Source organism: Dipodomys merriami, unplaced genomic scaffold (genome assembly GCF_024711535.1).
Source record: "Dipodomys merriami isolate MVZ:Mamm:240054 unplaced genomic scaffold, mDipMer1.0.p SCAF_127, whole genome shotgun sequence".
NCBI classification, from domain to species: domain Eukaryota; kingdom Metazoa; phylum Chordata; class Mammalia; order Rodentia; family Heteromyidae; genus Dipodomys; species Dipodomys merriami.
In genome coordinates this window covers 3,191,047-3,198,618 of record NW_027202571.1, presented here as the reverse complement: position 1 = coordinate 3,198,618, position 7,572 = coordinate 3,191,047, and the positions used below count along the sequence as shown (strand labels likewise).

The 7,572-nt window shown below is 34.8% G+C and overlaps 1 non-coding gene across 1 annotated transcript; it reads left to right on the top strand.

Annotated features, from left to right (window-relative positions):
* The first annotated feature begins 7,249 nt into the window (after positions 1–7,249).
* Positions 7,250–7,356, top strand: LOC138824152 (U6 spliceosomal RNA). Its single transcript, XR_011371027.1, has one exon. It is a non-coding gene; the product is annotated as a U6 spliceosomal RNA (small nuclear RNA).
* The last annotated feature ends 216 nt before the right edge of the window (positions 7,357–7,572 follow it).

Genomic DNA, 7,572 nt, shown 5'->3' with positions numbered 1-7,572 from the left:
TCATGTAACACATGGAGGCTGAACAACACACTGTTGAATCATCAGTGTGTCATGGAAGAGATGAGAAACGTAATTAAAATGTTCATGATATTCAACAAAAATGAACACACAAATTACCAGCTCCTATGGGACACAGCAAAGGCAGTACTCAGAGGCAAGTTTATAGCTCTGAGTTCCTACATCAACAAATTGGAGAGATCTGAAACCAACAACATTTGAACTACTTTGAAAAAGAGGAGCAAGATAAACTCCAATACAGTAGACGGAAAGAAATCATTAAAATTACATCAGAATTAAACAATTTAGAATCCAAATATGAAAACATAAAAAATCAAAAAGATAAAGAATTGGTACTTTGAAATATTAACAAATTTGACAGACCCTTAGCAAATCTTATGAGAAAAAGAAGAGAATACACTCAAATAAATAAACTCAGAGATGAGAATGGAAACATCACCACAGAAAAAACCAAGCTTCAGAACATTATAACGGAATATTTATCAAACCTTTATACTAGTAAGTTAGAGAACCTGGCAGAAATGGACATTTTCCTAGCAAATATTGTAATGCTGAAAGTAAACCAAGATGAGTTAAACCAGCTTAACAGGCCCATATCAAGCATTGAAATAGACACAGTAATAAGAGACCTCCCATCTCAGAAAAACTCAGGACCAGGTGGATTTACAGCGGAATTCTACAAGGCCTTCATGTCAGAGCTCACACCAATACTCCTTCAACTCTTTAATGAAATTGAAGGAGAAAGTTCATTACCGAACTCATTCTATGAAGCCATCATAACCCTCATCCCCAAACCAGGCAGGTACTCATCAAAGAAAGAGAACTATAGACCCATTTCTTTGTTCTCTTTCTTTGATGAGTATTGATGCAAAACTTCTCAACAAAATTTTGGCCAATTGACTTGAACAATTCATCCCAAGTATCATACACCAGGATCAAACAGGATTCATTTCAGGGATGCAAAGTTGGTTCAATATAACCAAATAATCTGGTATAATTCATCACATCACAAACAGCAAGGATAAGAACCACATGGTTATCTCAATAGTTGCAGAAAAAGCATTTGACAAGGTTCAATAACCCTTTGTGATGAGGGTTCTGGAAAAATTAGGATTCCAGGGAACATTCCTCAATGCAATAAAGGCTGTATATGACAAAAACCTACAGCCAGCATAAAATTTAATGGTGAAAAACTAAAGCCATTTCCTCTTAACTCAGGAACAAGACAAGGATGTCCGCTCTCTCCACTTCTCTTCAATTTAGTATTAGAATGACTAGCTACAGCAACAAGAAAAGAGGCAAATATAAAAATGATCCAAATAGGGAAAGATGAAATAAAACTCTTCCTCTTTGCAGATGACATTAGCTTGTGTTTAATGAATACCAAAGTCTCCACACCCAAGTATTTCAAGCTGATTCTAAACTTTGGCAATGTAACATGGTATAAAATTAACCCTGAAAAAATCAGTGGCTTTTCTCTATTCCAACAATGAGAAAAGTGTGGCTGAAATCAGGAAAGCAACTCCATTTGTAATAGCTCCACAACAATAAAATACCTAGGAAGTAACTTAACCAAAGAAGCTAAGGATCTCTGTGATGAAAACTTCATAAACTTGAAAAAGGAAATCAAAACATAAATTCGATAGTGGAAAAATCTCCCATGTTCCTGGATTGGAAGGATAAACATCGTGAAAATGGCAATACTTCCCAAGGCTATCTACTAATTCAATGCAATACCTATCGATATTCCTACCAGATGCTTCAAGGAAATAAAAGACGCAATGCAAAAATTCATATGGAACAATTAAAAGACCCAAATAGCAAAAGCAATCCTTAACAGAAAGAATAGTGCTGGAAGAATATCAATACAAACTTTTAAACTCTACTACAAAGCTATAATATTCAAAACAGCTTGTTACGGGCACAAGAACAGACCTCAGGACCAATGGAATAGAATTGAAAACCCAGCAATGAATCCACAGACCTAGAACACTGTAATCTTCAATGAAGAAGCCAAAAAGTATAATGGAAGAAAGACAGCCTCTTTAGTAAATGGTGCTTGCAAAATTGGTAAATTACTTTTAGAAAACAAAATCTATATCCTTATATATCACCCTGCACCAGAATCATCTCCAAATTGACCAAATACCTCAGAGTCAAAGCAGACACTCTGAAAACATTAAAGGATGGAGTAAGAGAACCCTAGGTCTCCTTTGCACAAACCAATATTTTCTTTAAAGAGACCCAGAAAGAGAAAAAAAAAAAACAAAAAAAAAGGATGGACAAATGGGATTGCATTAAATTGCATAACTTCTGCATGTCAAACACATAGCTAGCACGATCAGTAGAAGGTCTAGGGATTGGGAGATCTTCACTAGCCATACAAAGAACAAGGGCCTCATATCTAAAGTATACCTGGATCTCAAAAATATTAAATCCCCCAACAACAAATCCTCAAAGAAACAACTTCCCCATAAATCAATGGACTAAAAACTTAAAGGGAATCTTTTGTGAATAGGAAAGAAGGATGGCCAGTAAACACATGAAGAAACGCTCAACATCCTTACCCAGAAAAGAAATGCAAATCAAAACCACATCGTGATACCTCCTCACCCCAGATACAATGGCTATAATCAAGATCTCTAATAACAACAGATGCTGGAAGGGATGAGGACAGAAGGGAACCTTACTGCATTGTTGGTGGGAGTGTAAACTTGTTCAGCCACTTTGGAAATTAGTATGGAGGTTTCTCAAAGACTTTACAAAGAGCTCTCCAATGACCTAGCCATCAGACTTTTGAGCATTTACCCAAGAGATCACAAACAAAACCATACTAAAGCTACCATCATAACTATGTTTATTGCAGCATTATTTACCATAGCTAAGATATTGAATCAAACAAGAGGCCCCTCAGTAGATGAATGGATCAAGAAAATGTGGTCTATATACCCAATGGAATTCTATGCTTCCATCAGAAATAATGACATTGCCACATTTGTTAGGAAACAGAAAGAATTGGAAAAAGTATATTAGGTGAAGTAATCCGAGCCCAAAGAAACATAGTTCCCTTGGTTTCCCTTACTTGCAATCCCTAGTATATGTCTGAGACAAGCGGAAACGTTCAGATAAGTTGATGTTTGGCGAAATGTACCCGAAAGTAAGGATTCAAATGTTTTTCTTTCTTATGATTGTTTGTAACAAATTTATAAAATGATTTCTTTCTTGCTTTGTATGTCCCTTCCACAAGGTATAACCCCTGCTTTCACTGTATTTTATGTTGGTATAATTTGTGAAGGGGAAGGGAAAAATCAAATGAGGACCCATTGCAGCAATGAGATGTACAAGATTTATGTCGAAAAACGAACTTTACAACTTTGGCTAGGGGGGGGATTAAAGGGAGGGGGAGTGGGGGGACGGGAAGGGATGGGAAGGGGAAACAAAGGAGGAGGCAAAAAAGCTTGATGAGAAATATACTCATTTCCTTGCACATGTAATTGGGCCCACTGTTTACTATATTTTCACAATAAAATATTATCTGAAAAAATTGTATGAATAGATATGATTTTATTTTTCATTACAAACATAGAATGTAGTAAAAATTTTCATAGCAATTACACTGCACTAGGTTGAGGGCAGATTCAAATGTAAATAATATACTGTGTTCATGTACAGAATTTGAGCATGAAAAATTTTAATATGCCTAAAACCAATACCTTACTGATATTGTGTGACAAATACAACTTCCTATATGTACAGAAATTTTCCTTGTATCTTTCTAATACATATTTTTATTGTAAATGTCCTGTGCACAGGGTTTACAGTTACATAAATAAGGTAATGAGTACATTTCTTACTGAGCATTTTTATCCTCTCCTTGTTTTTTCCCATACCGTCCCTTCCTTCCACCCCCCCAACCCTTTTCTACACACCCCCCCGCATCTGATAGAGTGTCTTGTACATCTCATTGTTACAATGGGTCAACCTGTATCCATTCCTTGTATCTTAAATGAAGAATTGCTGGCTTGATTTATGCTGATTCTACTTGTATAGATACACCTAAAATCACTCGCCAAGTCCAAGAGCACATAAATAATATTCACATCACTTTTTTTCATTTTGTTATAATTGTGTTCTACACATTTATTGACAGGTTACAAATTATTCTCAAATTTTAATGCATTAAAATAGTTTCTTTTTTTCTTATTTTCTTAGCTAGGAAATCAGCAAGACCTCAGTAAGTATTCCTCACATAAGACTTTTCAAATGGGTTGGTGAAATGTTGAGCTGAGCTCCCATCTTTTCAGAACTCACACTTCTGCTTAGGAATTGATGCTGGCTGTTGGAAAAGAGCTCAAGGAAGAATGTCATTTAAAGCCTTATAACTTTATTCTGTACCGGGTATTTTCTTGCTACTTTGTTTATTGAGCGTGTCTACAAGAACAACATTCCCTGGGGAGCAGGGAGATGCCATATGAGGTTTTCTTACTGAGATTTCTGAGTGACTTGCTATCACTTGTACTGCATTTTGCAAATTGAATCTGTCAAAACCATTTTAAGAGATATTTGGTTTTAAAAGATATTTGGTTCCAAGCATTCTGTCTAAGGCATATTCAACAACTAGTTAAACTTGTGTTGTCTGTAGCTATGTGTCCTTCTCTATGTGTGCATGTATACATGTGTATAGGTATGTGTGTATTTTTGTGTATAGTAACATGCATGTCTACATATAGACGGGCATATACACACATATATTCATATACAAATAAATATACATATATAAATATATGTGCATATATATATATATATATATATATATATATATATATATCAGTTGTTCAGTGATTCAATCTATAGTTCCCAGCATATTGCCACTCTCACAATGTGTACATGATAAACTGCTCTGAGGGTATTTGTTGTATGATAGACATCTTTTGTACTCACTTCCCCCATTAACCTTGTTTTTCATCCCTGAATACCTTCGGTCTACTTTGCATAGGTTAGCATTGTTTTCATTATATGTATTCACTGATAATAGAAGAAAAATTGGTTTGTAAAAGAAAGAGAACTTTTAGGTCAGAGGTTAAAAGTATCCTAACGTCTCAATGATTCTTATGAGATAAAATTTGTAATAGTAGTAAAAGTGAAAAGGAATTCCTAGATCTGTTGTTTTGCCATTTAGAATAGGAAAGAATAACATCACGTCACTATTATAACTCTTAAAGAATGCAAGGGTAACTGATGGTCGCTATCATTTTTCCACAACACCAGTGGATTCTGAAGAATAATAGTAGACCAGCAGAAATTGTAAGTACCAGACATGGAGCATGAAAGATAAAGAGAGGAAATGAGAGAGTGAAAGAGAAAGAGAAATATCACAATACTGAAAGTGCATAACAGATAAACAAGAGCTGTATGAGAATATTCATACTGCTATCTTTAGACTTTACATGTACATTTGGAGGTATTTGATGTATGTTAACCCATTAACATGAAATATAAAGTTATTTTGATAAAAATAAAAATGATTCAGGAGAAATTATAAATGCAAAAACAATCTTCACAGAAGCAAATTCTCAGAAATATTTCATCACTTTGAAAAGGATAAAGTGGATGAAGTTAGTAGTATGACAATTCACAAAGACATAAAAAGATATTAATATATTTCATTACATATCCCAAAGAAGAAAGCAATTATTGTTTAGATGATTTTTTAAAACACAGTCTCTCAGGTGTTGGGAAGGTGGCTCAGTGGTAGAGTGCCTGCCTTGCATGCACTGGGTTTGATTCCTCAGCATGATATAAGCCAAAAAAAGATGGAAGTGTGTTGTAGCTCAAGTGTTAGCGCTAGCTTGGAGCTGAGGGAGAGCACTTAGGACCCCGAGTTCAAGCCCCATGACCAGAAAAATCAAAATATAAAACAACACAAAACACAGTCTCTCACTTTTGTGGCTTCAACTCTGTAATACCACTGCTTCAGCCTAGGGCTAAGGTTTTAGGTGTGTATATTTATCAACACTCCTGATTCAGACTCTACTTAATCATTTTTTTAAAATAAATATTTTGTTCTTAATTTTCCTCTTTGTAAATTCACATGCCCTATAAAAAATGGTTCGGCCATCCCAGTAACCTTCTCAATGTACCTCCTAATAACGACTTTCAAAAAGTTGTATTATATTACAAGGAAAACAATGCTACAAATAAGGAAAACCAATCAAAATATTAATGATTAAAATAAAAACTAAAATAATTATCAGTGTTTTCAGTATTTGAAGGGTATTACCTATTAGATTTTACTATTTTCTCATATCCATGTAATTTAAAATGGGCTAAGGTTATGATATTCAACAAGAGGTTTTTAGGTTATGAGTAATCTTTAAAGTTACCCACTAAGATTACTCTTTATGGCTCATCTAATCATTTGTATATGTCTTATATCATCATTTGTTCCTTGCTAACATATAAAATAAGGAAGCCAGGGGCTGGGAAGGTAGCTCAGTGGTAGAGAGCTTGCCTTGCATGCTTGAGGCCCTGGGTTCAATTCCTCAGCACCACATAAGCAAAAAGAAAAAAGCCGGAAGTGGCGCTGTGGCTCAAGTGGTAGAATGCTAGCCTTGAGCTGAAGAGCTGAGGGAGAGCGCCCAGGACCATAGTTCAGGCCCCACGACCGGACCCAAAAAAATTAAAAAAACATAAAATAAAATAAGGAAGCCCTATAGTTTTAACAGAAACTGTGTAGATAACAAAGTCTTAACTCTTTATTCTGCTCCTTTAAATAAAGACTTGGCAACTTCTGATTAGTAATGTTCCTATAAACTCTTAAATATACATTCATAGTAGCATATGTCTGTTGTTACCATAAATCTTAAATATTTTATCGAAAAGTTTTATTACCTGCCAAACAGTCCTTGTTTTAGCATATATAAGCAAATTCCCAAAATTAAATATATTTAAACCATTAAAACTTTTAACAAAACTTAACACTTGCTGCAGTGTTCATTATGACAGGTGCCTTGTATAGAATAATTTAATTCCTCCTCCTACACATCTCTTGAACAACAAATATCTGGAATTATTTTGTTTTTGACATGTCAATCTTGATTTTAGTCTTAAATGTGTGCTTATTTAAGAAGTACATGGTTCTAAAGTTTCATGAAAATTCTTTTAAACTTACTTTTTGTTGAATTGTCTAGTTTAAGAAAATCAATTACATTTTATATATAAAACATGTTCTATGTTCCATTCAGCATCACTTACTCTAACATTGGAACTATACAGAGAAGATTTGAATGACCCCTGTGCAAGGATTGCAGGCAAATTCCTGTACCATTACCTACTTTCACAACAACAGATGCTGGAGGGGATGTGGCCACGAGTTAACTGTACTGCACTCTTGGTGGGAGTGTCAACTTGTTCAACCACTTTGGAAAGTAGTATGGAGGTTCCTCAAAAGACTTCACATAGAACTCCCCTATGACACAGCAATCCCACTTTTGAGCATTTACCCAAAAGATCTCAAACAAGACGGTACTAAAACTGCCATCACAATTATATTTA